The sequence below is a fragment of the Ovis aries genome, chromosome 18 (genome assembly GCF_016772045.2).
Source record: "Ovis aries strain OAR_USU_Benz2616 breed Rambouillet chromosome 18, ARS-UI_Ramb_v3.0, whole genome shotgun sequence".
In the NCBI taxonomy this organism is placed as follows: Eukaryota; Metazoa; Chordata; class Mammalia; order Artiodactyla; family Bovidae; genus Ovis; species Ovis aries.
Window position 1 is genome coordinate 16,870,867 of NC_056071.1, and position 18,746 is coordinate 16,889,612.

Below are 18,746 nucleotides of genomic sequence, written 5' to 3' on the forward strand. Positions count from 1 at the left end.
TCCAGTGCCTGGCCCAGTTGGGAAAACCCCAAAGGGAGGGGCATTCCAGCTCCAGAAGTCCATGTAGGGTCATCTGGGCCTCAGCTGCAATTGTGTTGGAGTTCAGCCTCCTCCTCAGCCCAAGCCTGCTCTTCTCACCACTCACAGGTGGGATTATGTCATGTGTCCCCCTTCCCCTGCAATCCTTCTGCAAAACAGCTTATAACAGTATTTCACAAAGGCTTAAATTAGGAAACATAAATGTTGGAATGAAGCACCTGGGCTGTTGAAGATAGGTTGATATGGATGAATTTCATATAAAAATTAAATCATCTCAACTTGGCTTTCAAGGCTCCCAGTGCTCTTATTCAACAGCCTGCTCTGTCCGTGGGGTTTCCCAGCCAAGAATACTGGAGTGGGGTAGCCATTTACTTCTCCATGGAATCTTAGTGACCCTGGGATAGAACTCGCATCTCCCACATTGGTAGGTGGGTTCTTTACTGTGGAGCCAACAGGGAAGCCCCTCACACTGGTGGTTTACTGCTGTGTGGTCCAGAAGGGAGGTTGAGTATATTGGTTTCCCATGGCTACCTTATGAATTACCAAAAATGAACAGGGCTTCCCAGGTAGCTCAGGCGGTAAAGAATCTGCCTGCAATTCAGGAGACATGGGTTCGATCCCTGGGGTGGAAAGATCCTCTGGAGAAGGGAATGGAGCCCACTCCAGTATTCTTGCCTGGAGCATTCTTGCCTGGAGCATTCTTGCCTGGAAAGAGGAGCCTGGAGGGCTGTGGTCCATGGGGTCACAAGGAGTTGGACATAACTGAGTGACTTACACTTTCAGGGGCTTAAAACAGCACATATTTGTTCTGTAACACTTCTGGAGGCGAGAAGTCCACCATTATGTGGTTAGAAACACCATGTTTTCTCTGAAAGCCCTAGGGAAGAATCGGGCTGATGGCTTTCTTTTCACTTCTGATGTTTCCTGGCCTGTAGGTGCATCACTCCAATCTCATTCCCATCTTCTCCACTTGTCTGACTCTGTCTCCATGTCGTCTCTCCTTTTCTTATAGGAACACCAGTTATATTGCATTTGGGACCCACACTCCTCCAGTATGACCACATCTAAACCAATTACGTTTCCAACAACCCTATTTCTGGATCAGGTCACATTGTGCAGTTCTTGGAATGACACTGACTTGGGGGAGACATTATTTAATCTAGTGCACTGGGTCAGACAAGAAGGTACAGAATAGTTAGATCTAAGAACCGAAAAGAGCTTTTATTTGTCTTCATATTGCTCTGCTGTGAAGCCCAAACAGATGATCACCAGTCTTGTTTTCACGATCAAGAACATGAGAAGTTTTAGATTTTCTTGGAATTTCTTGGAAGACAAATTTGAGAGCCATGCCACAGATAATGAATTCTTTTTAAAAAAACATTTTTATTTATTTTTAAGTGTCTGAGTCACCTGGGAAGCCCAAAATATTTTTACTTTTCTTTTAGATAATGAATTCTGTTTTGTGCTACTTGAATATTATAACATACAATGCCCTTAAGGAAGCAATAATAACGAACAATCTATTATTTACTGTGTGTAAAACCTGGAAAGGCTACCTACTCCAGTAGTCTTGCCTGGAGAGCTCCATGGACAGAGGACCCTGGCTGGGTACAGTCCATGGGGTCACAAATAGTTGAACATGACTGAGCAACTAACACACTCCACCAAAATCTTTTGTACCTAAAAGTTAATCCATTTTTTTGATACTGCAGGGTAAAATACTGTCAATTTTGTTTTATCATCATCAGCACTATCATCCTTGTTTTACTAATTGGTATGCTTAGGTAGAGTGGTTAAGTAACTTATTCAATGACATGCAGTTAATAAATTTTAGAATCAAGATTTGACTGCAGATACATGTGGCCCTGGAATCTTTGCTTTTACCCACCCTACTTTCTGCCTTGCTGAGTGACATTGGTGAAAGGAATCCTGGGCTTGGGAAACAGGTGACCCAGCTTCTGCTTTTGGCTGTCACTAAGGAAATCTGCCCTTCCCAGGTAGCGCTAGTGGTAAAGAACAGACCTGCCAATGCAGGAAGTGTAAACGATGTGGGTTCAATCCCTGGGTTGGGAAGATCCCCTGAGGAAGGAAATGGCAACCCACTCTAGTACTCTTGCTAGGAGAATTCCATGGACAAAGCAGCCTGGAGGGATACAGTCCTTTGGGTCACACAGAGTCAGACTCGACTAGGCGGCTAACACTTTCACTTTCAAGGAAATCTGCAACAGTGGGTATGGGTTTCTTGTCTATAATAAGAAGATATAATTAGAACTAAGACACGGGCATGTGGTGGTGGTTTGGTCTCTAAGTCGAGTCTGATTCTTTGTGACCCCATGGACTGTAGCCCACCAGGCTTCTCTGTCCATGGGATTTTCTAGGCAAAAATACTGGAGGAGGTTGCCTTTTCTTTCTCCAGGGGATCTTCCCAAACCAAGGATTGAAACTGGGTCCCCTCCAGGGAAGACCAAAGACGTGGGCATGGTCGCTGGTAAATTGTGTTTGAAATAGGCAGCCTTTGATGATTATCCATGGAGCTTTTGGGTTACCTAGACCAGGATAACCTGGCATGATTCTGAAAGCCCTAAAAATCTTCGGTAACCACTGCTGGGCGTGTGATTTTTCTAATGGGAAACTGCTGTGCTTTTATAAGCACCAATTAGCTATTTGTGAGGAGGAAATGGCAGCCCACTCCAGTATTCTTGCTTGAAGAATCCCATAGACAGAGAAGCCTGGTGAGCTACGGTCCATGGGGTCACAGAGTCAGACACGACGGAAGTGAGAAGCAGCAGCTGCTTGTCAGGAGCCTTTGTTCATCCATCCCGTCCTTTCACACCCCTTCATTCATCTTGACCTGTTTCTTTGTTGGCCTTTCCTGAGTAAACAAAAAGACTCTGGAGGACTGTAACACTATGAACTGACAGCTTTCTACCAGCAGGGAAAATGAGCGGAGCAGAGCTAGTGTTCAGTGAAACCAGATATTGAAGTTTGTATCAGACAAGTCCCTGCCTTTCTTCTGGACTCATTTCCCTTCCTGATGACTGCTTTTCTTGTCCTGTTAGAGATCTAGGGTTCTCACACAGCTCTTTGCACTTGACTAGTCTTTGTTTGAGGACACTTTTCTTCCTCAATTGTCCTAAACTGAAAAATTGCCCCCCTGCCAGGGAATACACGTATGTTCTTTCTCTCTCGACCAAACACATTTATGTGTGCCTATCATACATGTATGCACATATAACCCATCAGTGGTTCTCCGTAAATTCATACAGGAAGTATGGCTGATTTTTTTTTTTTTTGAAAACAAACATTATTTATCTTGTGGTTTTTTTTTTTTTAATTTTTATTTTTTGATTGTGCCAAGCGGCATGTAGGATCTTGGTTCCCCAACCAAGGAAGAAACCTGCTTCTGCTTCATTGGAAGAGTGGAATTTTAAATGCTGGACCACCAGGGAAGTCTCAGCTTATCCTTTAGTGTGGATGTCTGTGTTAGACATGGGCTTCCCTGGCAGCTCAGACAGTAAAGAATTTACCTGCTGTGTGGGAGACCTGGGTTCAATTCTTCTGTCAGGAAGATCCCATGGCCAAAGGAATGGCTACCCACTCCAGTATTCTTGCCTGGAGAATTCCATGGACAGAGGAGCCTGGCGGGCTGCAGTCCATGGAGTTGCAGAGTCAGACACGACTGAGCGACTAACACACTGTTAGACACTGAGTTCCAAGGAGACCTCTGCACTACGCAGTCGTAACTTTGAGACAATTACCTGACCTCTACGGGGTTTAGTTGTAAAAATGGTTTCCTCCCTATGCAGATGCTGAATGAACAAATGGCTGTAAAACACAGATCTTTATTTTTCTAGTAGACATTCATTTTTTTTTAATCATCTGTACTATTATTGATGGTATGTAAGAAATTTTAATGATTACTTTCTCTTTTAATTTTAAATGAAGACACTTTGGCTCTAACTTTTATCCATAATTGTCTTACTCAGATCTTGATTAGAACCTCTGGGGTTGGAGATTAGGTATCTGTGATTTTATTAACTTTGCTATGAAGCCATGGTTGAGAATCATAGATTTTGACTTTTACTGAGGCTAATATCCATATATCTACATTTATAGATTTAGGTATATCAAAACAGCTTCTATATGTATTATTTAGACATTCCCTCTACTATCCACCTTTTATTCTATCAATAGAATAATATACAATATTATTATTCTATATAATAATATAACCTACATAATAGTTTATAGATGAAGTTCTAGGAAAGGGGAGGGAAACTTGTGAGTCTGTTCTTAGGGGAAGAGTGAGGAGTAGAGGGCAGGGCAAGGAAACAGATTTAAATTCCTCCAAAATTTCTGAATTTAAAAGCCTACTCTGGGACTTCCCTGGTGCTCCAATGGTTAAGATTCACCTTTCAAGGCTGGAGGTGCAGGATTGATCCTGGTCAGGGAGCTGAGTTCCCACATGACTCATGGTCAAACAGCCAAACATAAAACAGAAAAAATGTAACAAACTCAACAAAGGCTATTTTTTTAAAGCCTATTCTGATCATGAGCACAACTCAAGAAAATATTTTGGATCACTATTCTCTTGGAAGTAATTTTTCTGCCCTATGGGCAACCTCTTATAGACTATAACTCTTTCTGAGCTCTGAATGAGAGTCGAGGGGTATCTTAATTTCATTAATGTAATTTGAGAATTGTTGTTGTTGTTCCGTCATTAAGTCATCTCAGACTCTTTGTGACCCCATGGACTGTTTCATGCCAGGCTTCTCTGACCTCCATTATCTCCCGGAGTTTGCTCAAATTCATGTCCATTGAGACAGTGATGCCATCTAATCATCTCATCCTCTGCCACCCTTTTCTCCTTTTGCCTTCAATCTTTCCCAACATCAGTCTTTTCCAATGAATCGACTCTTCGCATCAGGTGGCCAAAGTATTGGAGCTTCATCTTCAGCATCAGTCTTTCTAATGAATGTTCAGAGTTGATCTCCTTTAGGATGGACTGATTTGATTTCCTTGCTCTCCAAGGGACTCTCAAGAGCCTTTTCTAGCACCACAATTCAAAAGCATCAATTCTTCAGCACTCAGCTTTCTTTATGGTTCAACTCTCACATCCATACATGACTGCGGGGAAAACAGTATTACTTACACCTTTATCGTGCATAAAAATTACCTCAGGATTGTGTATAGTGCAGGTTTCGGAACCACATCTCTGTTAGACCTGGGGTTTGGCCCAGGAATCTGCATTTCATCAAGCACTCCTGGGAACTGTGATTCTTAGTCACTGAGAGATAAAGTGGGCCACCCAGAGGTGAAAGGAGAGATGGTTTTGAAGCTGGTTTCTGTATTTTCTGGTTTTGTTCTCTTTCTCCTGATTTGCTCTGGGCTGGGGCACCCCACTCCAGTACTCTTGCCTGGAAAATCCCAAGGACGGAGGAGCCTGGTAGGCTGCAGTACATGGGGTCACTAAGAGTCAGACACGACCGAGCAACTTCACTTTGACTTTTCCCTTTCATGCATTGGAGAAGGAAATGGCAACCCACTCCAGTGTTCTTGTCTGGAGAATCCCAGGGACGGGGGAGCCTGGTGGGTTGCCATCTATGGGGTCGCACGGGGTCGGACAAGGCTGAAGTGACTTAGCAGCAGCAGCAGCAGCTCTGGGCTGTGGAGACTTTCTCATGGCTGTTATTGTAAAGTCTCAAATTTTCTGCCTCCCCCTACCTTAAAAATTTTTTTTTTGTTTGTATGTTGTGTTTCATCTGTGCTTTTAGGTAACTGGCTTAGTTCTCCCAGAAAAGTTGTATTTAAAAACTACCTAATATCCCAGTGAGTTGAAAGACATTTTTCATTTTATTTATTTTTCTAGTTTTTTTAGACAGCATGAAGTTAAAGTTTCTTAAATTGCTTGTAGAACAAAAGTGTCTAGGAACTGATATAATTATACACCAAATTGTTTGCCTTTGTGTACACTTTTTTGGGGAAAGTGTCTACAGTTTTTTTAAAGATATTTTTAAAGGGAGAGCAAGCACTCCACCCCCCAACACACACACACACACACACACACACACACATGCACACACACACACACACACACACACAGAGAAAGATTACGAGCTCATGCTTTAGTTTATTGAATCCAAGATTTCCGGGGAGCCCATCACAGCTTCCCAGTGTCTGCTTTTAAATCAGCTCAGAAGTGTTTGACTTGACTTTGTGAAAATCAAATGGGGTCTGTAAATCGCTGACTATCTGTCTACTTATCAATTAGCACAAGAACAATGATGCATCGTATTAAGTGTGTATTAGAGTAACTTCAATCTAAATCTTCTGTAATTACCTGTAGGACAATAATGTTTTCTGCTTTGTGCAGGTGGTCATTTAGAATGAGAAGCAGCTCCCAAGCTTCACCTGGGATGAATGCAGAGTCTCAGGCCCCACCTACTGCTTTAGGATCTGCCTTGTAATAAGATCCCCAGGTGATCCATGTTCCCAGGAAAGCCCTGATTTAGAGCATCCTTGGTTTGCTGAGAGGGCTTCCCAGGTGGCTCAGTTGGTAAAGAATCTGCCTGTAATCCAGGAGACTCAGGTTTGGTTTCTGGGTCGAGAAGATCCCCTGGAGGAGGAAATGGCAACCCACTCCAGTATTCTTGCCTGGAAAATTCCATGGACAGAGGAGCCTCGTGGATTGCAGTCCATGGTGTTGCAAAGAGTCAGATATGACTGAGCATGCATGCATACATACGATTGGTTGGCAGGGCCTTGAGAAAGGATTAGAGGTCCAGAAAGGGAAAACTTAGGGAGCTCTAACTTTTCTGTTAGACAAGGACATTGTTCCCAGAATTTTTGTGAGCTGGAATGAGGTGCTGTATGTGAATGTGGTTTAAAAGGTTAACATAATCCCTAATATGAGACCTTTAAAAAGACAGAGTATAATTGCTTTACCATGTTTTGTTAGTCTCTGCTGTACAATGAAGTGAATCAGCTATATGTATACATATACCCACTCCCTCCTGAGCCTCCCTCCCACCCCCATCTCACCCCTCTAGGTCATCACAGAGCCCTGGGCTGAGCTCCTTGTGCTGTTCAGCTGCTTCCCACCAGCTCCCACACGTGGCAGTGTATATATATCAGTGCCACCCTCCCAATCATCCCCCTCCTCTGCTTCCCCTGCTGTGTCCACAAGTCCATTCTCCAAGTCTGTGTCTGTCTTCTTGCCTTGCAAATGGGTTTATCAGTACCATCTTCCACAGGAGACCTTTTGTTGATATGTGCAAGTGTTTTAATGCTAGATGAGTTTGTTGTTTTTTCCCTGCTGTACTTTCTATTCTATATCAGCCTTCCAGAACAGAGGACCATTTCCCAAACATCTGCTTTGTCATTGGAATGACACTCCATTCCTTTGTAGAGAAAAATATGAAATCGAAATGCTAATCTATCATTTTAGTATGAAACTCTATTTAAATCTTTCATGTCAATCCCCTTTCTCTCTCTCTCTCTCTTTTTTTTTTTTTTTTTACGAACAGTGATTCAACAAGTATTGCGTTAATATTCTGCTTTTGTTTTGGTTTCTTAACCTCTTTGTATATCTCAAAACACATAATGAGCTATTTATTAACTCACTGCAGGCTTAATGATACAGTGAAATATGTTCCTCATTCTGTATCCCCCATTCCATAAAGTCTGTCAGCCTTATGATTAGACTGTTAAAAGGAATTAAATAAAAATCAAGAGGCAGAGATGCTAATAAGGTTGCCAGCAGGGGCCTTTCCCGGGATTTCTAAAGCCCTGGGAGCTGTGAGTTTTAAATGCCCATTGTAGAAAATGGTTCATTGTATCAAAAATAAGGTCAGAATCAGGCAGCACAGGATAATCCAATGAGCCTCTGATGACCTCTGATAGGTTAAAAATAATTTGGCTTCAAAAGACCAGGAAGAAGAAAAGATGGTTTATCTCTGTAAATCTTTCTCTCCTCATGTGATTAATGTAAGTGCAAGAACCCAGATGCCCTAAGGGAGCAGATATAAAAGCAAAGAAAGAATTCATTTGATATAGGTGTTTTGGTTTTTGTTGTTGTTGTTGTTGTTGTTGTTGTTTTTACCCCATTGCACAGCATGTGGGATCTTAGTTACCTGATCAGGGATCAAACCAATGCCCCTTGCCGTGGAAGTGAGGAGCGCTAACCACTGGACTGCCTGGGAGCTCCCGAATCCATTAAACATTTTGCACAGAGAACATGGATTGGCCCAGCCTGAGATTCATTTCTCTGGTCTTGGTGCATGATTGAGTTCCTTGGGGTAGCATCTCCTTACAAATGTGCTGAGAAGGGAGGATTCAGGTTTTGGAAGTATTATCTGTGGAGCTGTCTCCTCTACAACATGGAGTGGACCCTGGACCACAATACCATCATTAACTGGGGTTGGGGGGGTGGGCGTGGAGGGGCAGGTAATAGTTCTATTTTTCCAGCTATTCTTTCCATATTATTTATCATATTTTCACATCAGTGGAGTAGACTTGGAAATTTCTATTTATAAAACTGAGCAGTGATTCTCTTTATCCATCTATTTTCCATTGAATATAAATGAGAAGAGAACATCCCATGGCCAGGGGGGCCTGACAGGCTACAGTTCATGGGATCCTAAAGAGTTGGACATGACTGAAGCAACTTAGCAGCAAAAAAAAGAGAGAATACTTTGAACCTTGTTGTCAGAAGGTAGGGGCAGTAGACATTTTATATAGATTTATAATTGTTTTATCAGTTAGTTGGCACATGTTTATTAGGTATCTGTTTTAAGCTGAAGCTAGGGACTTTAGGATGTATAGGGAAAGCTGAAAACACTTGGCTAAAGTCAGATACATGGTCAATGCATCTTCATTCTGCATCCATTCTTTCTTTCATTCATCATTCAATAAACATTTTTAAAAAATCCAGACAATATGTTAGGTGCCAAGAATATGACAGAGAGTGGAACTGACAGCTTCTTACTCTCCCGCAGTTTATGGTTCAGACAGAAAGGAAGTTAATTAAGTAAGCAATAGCAACAGAGAGTCATATAAAACAACTGGGTGCTGCAGGAAACACAGAAGGAGATCATTTAGACCTTCCTTAAATGTTTTTGAGCAGAATATAAATTATCCATAAGTTATTTTTGTTTTGCAAAATTGGGGGAGGTAACTTTTATAATGAAATAGAATATAATTGATGGAAAGTAGGATAGGCTCAGGAAGTTCTTGACTTTCATTTCATCCCAGCTTCCTTTCATGCTACTTTCTTCTCATTGCCTCTTTCTAAATCTCACCATGGAATTCCATGATGGTGGCATGTGTTAGGCTGCATCTTGGTCCACTGGAGCACTCAAGTATTAATATAATATCCTGCTCCTTAATCTACCGTGCCTTCCTTGGGAAGATACAGAAATGTTTTGCAGGTGTTTCTATGAGGCTTATAGTTGACTATAGCTCCCTGAAGACACATGGTCAAATCAGAAAGATCAAAAATGTCTCAAAATTCTTCTTAGGCTGATAATGAATGATGAAATATAAATAAGGGTAATCTTGATTACTTTATGAAATGAATTTCTGTATACCCCCAAGTATTCCTGAAAGCAGCAGCAATCACAGCAATAAAAAATACCTTCCCTTTGCAGAGTGGTTTATAATTTGGAACATGCTTTCGTAAACTTTATTATCTCAGATGAGACAGGAAACGACCATAGACCAAGCATGAGAGAAAATGAAAGTGAGAGATAAGAAAAGTGAGGCAGGAATGAGATGGAAAGTAATGTAAAGTGTATTGCTGGCCAAATCCAGCAGGGAGGTTTGCTCATCTCCCTGGGGTGTGTCCAGACAGGCTGTGTGGAACCATTTCCTGAGGGGTTGTAGGGAAGGAAGAAGGAGAGACTTATCAGGCAGCTCCCCCTCCTGTCTCCCAGTAGACCAAGTGTGTCCCCAGAGAGTTGAACTATCTGGCCTCTTTTATAGCCATTCATCTAAGTCCAGAGATGCTGAGAGGAGCTAGAAACTCAGGGCGTGAGGCTGGTTGGCCTGGTATGGTAGCCAGAATGGAGGAAGTTCTCTTCAGACAGTAACTGGTCTGCCCCAGAGTGTGAGAGCCCAAGCAGAACTGGGGTTTCCTAAAGGCTTCTTTGGTGGCTCAGCTGGTAAAGAATCCACCTGCTAATGCAGGAGACTTGGATTCAATCCCTGAGTGGGAAAGATCCCCTGAGGAAGGAAGTGGCAACTCATCCCAGGATTCTTTCCCAGGAAGTCCTGTGGACAGAGGAGCCTGGCAGGCTACAATCCATTGGGTCACAAGAGTGGGACGCAACTTAGTGACTGAAACCACGACCACCAAGGCAAAGTTCTCCCACCACTGAGGGTCCCACGGCTGATGTCACCACTGAAATCTGAGAAGGCAACTAACATATGTCCTACACAATTCCCCCCCCAAATCTTTTCTCTATTGTTAATTATAAACATAATAAAACACAAGTTGACAATACTCAATAACAATATTCATAACGTTTGATCCTAAAGTTTCACTTCCAGAAATTTAATCCCCCAAATGCACAGAAGTACAATACACAAGGATATCATTACTTGTTAGTAGTGAAGAAATGGAAAGGACCTGAATTCCCACTGGTAGAGGATTGGTGAAATAAACATCGGCTGTTTAATGATGGGTGACTTGGGCTAAAGCAAGAAGATAACTAAATTCACATGGTCTTTAGCATTTCTATACACTAGCTCCATTATGTATTGGCTGTATTTTGGGTAAATGATCTGTTCCTTTTAATCTTTATTCTACTCATCAGAAAAAAATGAGGATAATGATTGTACTTTCTTCAGCATATTTGTATGTGAAGCATTTAGTAGACACAGAATGCTAACTAATCTTTGTCTTTACCATCCTCCTCCTCCTATCAGTTCAGTTCACTTCAGTCGCTCAGTCCTGTCCGACTCTTTGCGACCCCATGAATCACAGCACACCAGTCCTCCCTGTCCATCACCAACTCCCGGAGTTCACTCAGACTCACGTCCATCGAGTCAGTGATGCCATCCAGCCATCTCATCCTTGGTCGTCCCCTTCTTCTCCTGCCCCCAATCCCTCCCAGCATCAGAGTCTTTTCCAGTGAGTCAACTCTTCTCATGAGGTGGCCAAAGCACTGGAGTTTCAGCTTTAGCATCATTCCTTCCAAAAGAAATCCCAGGGCTGATCTCCTTCAGAATGGACTGGTTGGATCTCCTTGCAGTCCAAGGGACTCTCAAGAGTCTTTTCCAATACCACAGTTCAAAAGTATCAGTTCTTCAGCGCTCAGCCTTCTTCACAGTCCAACTCTCACATCCATACATGACCACAGGAAAAACCATAGCCTTGACTAGACGGACCTTAGTCAGCAAAGTAATGTCTCTGCTTTTGAATATACTATCTAGCTTGGTCATAACTTTTCTTCCAAGGAGTAAGCGTCTTTTAATTTCATGGCTGCAGTCACCATATGCAGTGATTTTGGAGCCCCCCAAAAATAAAGTCTGACACTGTTTCCACTGTTTCCCCATCTATTTCCCATGAAGTGATGGGACCGGATGCCATGATCTTCGTTTTCTGAATATTGAGCTTTAAGCCAACTTTTTCACTCTCCTCTTTCACTTTCATCAAGAGGCTTTTAGTTCCTCTTCACTTTCTGCCATAAGGGTGGTGTCATCTGCATATCTGAGGTTATTGATATTTCTCCTGGCAATCTTGATTCCAGCTTGTGTTTCTTCCAGTCCAGCGTTTCTCATGATGTATTCTGCATATAAGTTAAATAAGCAGGGTGACAATATACAGCCTTGATGTACTCCTTTTCCTATTTGAAACCAGTCTGTTGTTCCATGTGCAGTTCAAACTGTTGCTTCCTGACCTGCATACAGATTTCTCAAAAGGTAGGTCAGGTGGTCTGGTATTCCCATCTCTTTCAGAATTTTCCACAGTTTATTGTGATCCACACAGTCAAAGGTTTTGGCACAGTCAATAAAGCAGAAATAGATTTTTTTTTCTGTGAATCTCTTGCTTTTTCCATATCTCCTCCTATAATCTCCCATAAACATAAGTAATATATATGAGTGTTTCATGCATATTTACATGTAGTTCAGAGAAAAATGTATTGCAGGAACCAGGCAAGAAGAATGGGTAGCTTATGCTCAAAAGACTTGAATTCTTTTGGGTGGATCTCAGTTAAATTTTTAAGGGGAGAATGAGGGCATCTCCCTTATATATTGTTAGACTCAAGCTACAGACATCAATACCAAGATAAAGAAAATTTATGAGGCATTCAAAATGTTTGGTAATTTGTCAGTGGTAGAATTAGAATTTCAGCTGTGTTGTAATTAGAATTAAAACACACTAAATCTTGTGTTACTCGATACCACCTGGCCTCATGTTGATGAAATTTTCTGGTGTCACAAATCTGGGACAAGCAGTTATTGAATTACAGATAAAACTTTGTGTCTAAAAAGATTGTAGCAAAATAGAATCATGGGCATAATATCAAAGAAGGAATTTAATATGAATAATTGCGAAGTCCAGCATTTGGTTAAAACCGAAAGAAATCACTCCAGTACAAGAAATTTGATAAAAAATATTTAGGGATTTTACTTACTGGTAATGTAATGTGATTAAATTGTGAATTATGACTGTTGGAAATGTGAATATGATAGTCAATTGCATTAAAATTATCATAATGCTTAGAATGAGAATGCTGATATTTCTGCTTTCTCCAGCTCAGTCTAATTGCACTGAGAAAAATGTGTTCCATTCAGTAATATGACTTGATTTTCAGACACTTAAGGGATAAGGGAGAATTGCAATAGAAGTATGCAATGGTCAGGTAGAAAGAACCTTTGGAGCCATCATAAGGATGATGGTGTTTACTTTCAAGGCTCAGGAAAGTCAAACAGGGGCTCTGTATCAACCTAGAGGGGTGGGATGAGGGAAGGAGATGGGAGGCAGTTTCAAAACAGAGCTGGAATATATGTATATCTATGGCTGATTCACACTGAGATTTGATAGAAAACAACAAAACTCTGTAAAGCAATTATCATTCAATAAAAACATTTTTTTTTAAAGATAAACTGTGTCCATCAATAAGATTTAAAAAGAGAAGTAATGAGACTCTACTTGTAGTTTAACAGCTGTGTGCTGACTGGGACTGGGGACAACAGTCCCTGGTTGGAAGGAGGGCAGAGGTCTTGAAAACAAACAGGAGAGACAAATTCAAGGAATATTCAGGGGGCTTCCCTCATGATTCAGTGGTTAAGAATCTGCCTTCCAATTCAGGGGACATGGATTCAATCCCTAGTAGGCAACCTAAGATCCCACATGCTGTGGGACAACTAAGCCCACAGGCTACAACTAGAGAAGCCTGCGTGCCACAAGACAAATTGGTGTGTTGCAACTAGAGAAAGCACGTGTGCTGCCATGAAGACCTAGAGCAGCCATATAAATATATATATATGTACGTACGTGTATTCAGGAGGCGGACTTGACCAGAGCTGGTAATGGGCTGAATGAGGTAGTGAGGGGTGAAGAAATGGGAAGGGACTAGGATGATTCAGGCTTCTGGATTAGATTCAAGGTTGGGCGTGTAAGAAGTAGAACCATTGTGGGCAGGCATGAGAGAGGAAGGATGATGAAATGCATCAGGCAGTAAAGCATAGGCAAGGCAACTCAGTAGTACTTTGAATATTGCACAAGAAACTAAAGAAGCAGAGTCTAGCTTGATGGATAAGCTCTGTGGCCAATTCCCTTGGAGAAGTTTGTGATTTTGTGATCAGACCACTAATGGAAAAGAATGTGAAATTGCTATATTAACCTTATGAGAAACTTTTGAACATATACTCATTACTGCTGCAACACCACTGACCTTATCCTCATTGCAGCTTAATTTAAATTCTAATGCTTATTATTCTACATCCTCCAAGATTCTTATTATATGTTTCCTTATTGCTACTAGCTTCCTAAATGCAAATCTATAAGTTTGGTATTATTTTGACTGGAGAAAAAGGCCTTGGGTCAAATTTGACTATATGCCTTTTTTTTCCCCTAACCGTTATTATAGAAAAACAGTATGGCTCATAAATGTATGAACTTGTCTCTACGGCTACCATTTCTTTTGTCATTTTGATATTACTTTCTAGACTTTTATCATATGCACATGTTTACAGATTTGTCAATCAGTACATATACTTGCGAATCATTTATTTACTTTTATTATTTTTTTTTTAAACTTTATTCTACAAGCCAAATTGTGTGGCCAGAAAGAAAGAAAAGAAAAGAGAAAGCTCTCAGGCCAGTGTCGACACTAGGGAGGTCCAGAGAAGGGAAGTCAATGGAGGAATGTAAAACCATGTTGTGCAAATTGGGACTTGAACCCACAGTCTATTTTTAATATTTATTTTTATTTATTTATTTGACTGCAGTGGGTCTTAGTTGCAGGACATGGGATCTTTAGTTGCAGTATGATGGATCTAGTTCCCTTACCAGGGATTGAAACCAGGTCCCCTGCTTTGGAAGCATATGTCTTAGTTACTGAACCACCAGGAAGTCCCCTGAACCCATGATCTTTTAACTGAGATCACACACCTGGTCTCAGAACTTAATGAACCTCAGTTCTTGATGTCTCATCACAGAAAGAATTCAGTGAGAGACAAAGTGACAGATGAAAATTGGATTTATTTAGAGAGAAACACACGCCATAGAATGTGAGCCATCTCAGAAGGCAAGACGACCTGTGAATTGTTTTTCTTTAATTGTTTTTAATTAACATTGTATCATAAGAGTTTCCACTTTTCTCTGAAAACATCATGCTTCTGACAACTGCATTTCCCCCCAACATTGCCTTTATTACACTGTAGGTTACTTGAATTGTTATACATTGAGTTTGCTTCCAAATTTTTGGCTGTTTTATGCAACTCTCAGGAAAAAAGATCTTAACCTATAAACTTTTCCCTACTCACCACCATATTTTCAACTAATAGATTTGAGATCCAAAGTGGAATTTCTAGTCTAAGTGCTTTAAAAAAATGTGGAACTAAATATTGCAAAATATCATTTACCAAATTAAAACCTGCTTTGGCCTTGATTCTTTGCTTATGGTCAGTATGAGCAGTTGCATTTTCACTTGGGCTTTTTGATTTGTGTATATAACAAATTTGGGCTTCCCTGGTTGCTCAGATGGTAAAGAATGTGCCTGCAATTCAGGAGACCCCTGTTCGATCCCTGGGTAGGGAAGATCCCCTGGAGAAGGGAACAGCTACCCACTCCAGTATTCTTGCCTGGATAATTCCAGGTGGGCTACAATCCATAGGGTCACAACAGGTCAGACATGACTGAGTGACTGGCACTTTTACTTTTCATAGCACATTTAAAGTGAATGAATGGACAGCTAAGCATAGGAAGGAAGGCAGCACAGAAATATAATGGCCATTTTTGTTTTAAAAAATAATTCTTACATTCTGGCATCTCATAATTTTGATAGGTTCCTTCTTACTTTCTTTTTACTCCCAGATCTGGTAATGGCAAGATAGAGTGGCAAAATTTATTTTTTCACTCAGCTATATTGTCATAGAAAGGAATTATGGATTTGTTTGTCAATTTACTTTTTAAATTTTGTGAAATGATGTCCGAAAAGAGACCATTGAAACAACCATTGGATTGACTTCCAAACTGGATCATCATTTTATCATTCATTTGAAATCTCATTTACCCCTAAAAAGCATTGCCAGTTCCCATAACAAATCAATTTTTGTGTCCTAATGCTCCTCAGACTCTCCTCAGTCACCCATGAATGGGTTGAGTACAGCTGTTCATGATCAACCCCTAAATATAACCCAGAAATGAAATCTTTCACCCCCAAATCTCCCTGACATAGATACTTCTTCACTGGCTCAACATTGGCAGAGAAATAAGATCATTTGTAGTCTCTGTTAGGAACCATTAAAGAGATTGCCAAGCAAAGTGGTGAAATGGAGACCAGCAGCCTTCTCTTCATCAAGGACACGAGATATGAGTTTAATTTGGATTATGAGTTTCTTGGGCAATGAGTATGGATATATGTTGGCAGGAGACATTAAATGGATTACCGAAAGAGGAATCTATCTCAGAGGTTTTCAGTTCTGTGCTGTTGACATTTTGGGCTGGGTAATTCTTTTCGAGGGGCTCTTCTGTGCATTGTAGGATGTTTAGTAGCATCCCTGGCCTTAACCACTAGATGCCAGTAGTAAGTGCTAGTTGTGACGACCAAAAATGTGTCCAGACATTACCAGCTGTCCCCTTGTGGGCTAAAACCACGCACAGTTAAGAACTACTGATTACCTGCAGTTGCTTAGTTTTCCAAGTCCTCTCTGAATCTTGCTTGGATTCCTTACCTACAAAATTAGAAGATTGAATTGGATGATACTTAGCCTCTAGCTCTAAAGACATCTGAACATGCAGAGGCCAGAGAAACAGATTTCTTATCTTTGGTGGTGTTGGTTTAATCGCAACTCTTGCAACCACATGGACTGTAGCCCAGCAGACTACTCTGTCCATGGGATTTCCAAGGCAAGAATACTGGAGTGGGTTGCTATTTCCTTCTCCCAGGTCAAACCCGGGTCCCCTGCATTGCAGGCAGATTCTTTGTTCGATACGATCTTTCAAACCCTAGACTTTTGTGACTCCTAAAGTTTAAAAATTGCTACAGTGGGGGACTTCCCTGGTGGCCCAGTATTAAGAACCTGCCTTCCAAAGCAGGGGGTGTGGGTTTGATCTGTGTGGGGAACTAAGATCCCACATGCCACTGGGCAGTTAAGTCTGTGAGCTTCAACAACTGGGCCCGCATGCCACAACTAGAGAGCCTGCGTGCTACAATGCAAGATCCCACATGACATAGCTAAGATCCAACGCAGCCAAACAAATCCTAAATGTTTGAAAAAAGTGCTATGGTGTTATGAAACTGTTTTAAAAGAAACACCATGGTGTTGTCAGTTGGGGAATATAAACAAGATGGGCTACTGTTTCCTCTAGGAAAAAATAACAATAATTGTTAGAGACCAGAACTCGAAATTGTATTTGTGCTAATGCCCTAAAGTATCCCAGGTTGGAAGCAAGCTGGAGTATGATAGAGTTGAAGATGCAGAAAAGTAGCCAACCCTGAGAAAATAGCAGTGAAGACAAAACCGATAGATGTCCAGTCTGAAAATACCCACATCATTTCTTTTAAATGTAAAATAATCAGATGACAGGAGTAAAGAAAAGGTTCAAGGAATTCAGGATCTGATTTCCTAAGAGCGCACGTGTCCGTTGGAAGGTTTATTCTTTCATCACTCGGTTGCTTAAGTTGCACAAGGACGAGAGACTAGCTAGGCGTGAAATCCACGAATTGCTTTCGGAGTACATCGAAAGGAATGGCTAATACATTTAGAACACTGCTGAGAAACAGAAGCTCAGGAGTTCTAGCACGGCCAAGAGGGTGGAGCGGCAAAAAGGTGGTTAGGGATAGCGAGCCACGCTCCACTTTCTGCTGCCATCACCGTGCAAAGAGCTTTTGTGATGGTCAGTGTCTCTTTGGACACACAGGCATGCTGCCTATCAGTATACCCTATGCGCCCAATAGAGCCAATGGATTTGGGTCTGGCTTCACAGACACGGCCACTCTCATCTGCAAGATAATGCTTGCCAAAATTCAATCAGAAAGAAGAAGGGATATTAAATCTGTCTTTCTTTTCCTTGGTCTCTCTCACCCTCTCTTTCTCTGCTAACCCTGCACTTCTAAACCATCCAGCAGGGCAAATTTCATAGTCATACCCTGAGCAATCATGACTGTGAAGGATAACTATAACATTATTTAAGTGCTTACCATGATCTTGAAACCTGGCTTGGCTTTGACCTCATGATATATTATAATAGAATACTATTAGAGCTTACTCTGTGCTCTTATGCTTGCATGTGTTAGATTAACTGTCAATAGAAATCTTTAAGGTTGTTGTTTAGTCACAGAGTCGTACCCAACTCTTTTCGACCCCACGGACTATAGCCCACTAGGCTCCTCTGTCCATGGAATTCTCCAGGCAAGAATAATGGAGTGGGTAGCCATTCCCTTCTCCAGGGGATCTTCCCAGTCCAGGGATCAAACTCAGGTCTCTCACATTGCAGGCAGATTCTCTACCATCAGAACCACCACGGAAGCCTTCCTCTACTGACTACTCTACTGACAAGGAATACAGTCTCTTCAATGAAGATGTGTAAAGAACCTCAGCTTTGGGGCCTCCATCTCTTACCTCTGTTATCAAAGACTCTGGTGCAGTTGGTCCCCTCCAGTGATCGCTGTGCAAAGAGGATGCAGCCAATAGAAATTCTGCCTGCCCAAACAATGGGGCGGTCTGGATAGAAAACCATCAACAGCAGTAGCTATTGAGGAGATTCTGTATTCTGTGCCCTGCATGGGGAGAGTTCCTGCAGGGAGTGCTGAGATCTGTCAGGTTTGGCTTTTCAACATTTTTGATAAGGCTGAAGCTCAAGTAAACCTACATCTCATTTGCCTGGGGTCAGGCACCACAGCCAGATAATCTGATCAAATTCAGCCCTTGCAGTGTGTGTCAGGCCAGCTGAGATGGAACACAGTAGGCTCACCTCCAAAGCAGAGAAATATTCTTCCTGTAATATTCTGTTGCAGTCCAAATAAACTTTTTTT

At 41.5% G+C, this 18,746-nt stretch overlaps 1 protein-coding gene across 16 annotated transcripts in view; it reads left to right on the plus strand.

The window, feature by feature from the left end:
* AGBL1 (AGBL carboxypeptidase 1) overlaps positions 1 to 18,746 on the plus strand; it is a 1,135,995-nt gene that overhangs the window by 542,335 nt on the left and 574,914 nt on the right. The window lies entirely within an intron of this gene.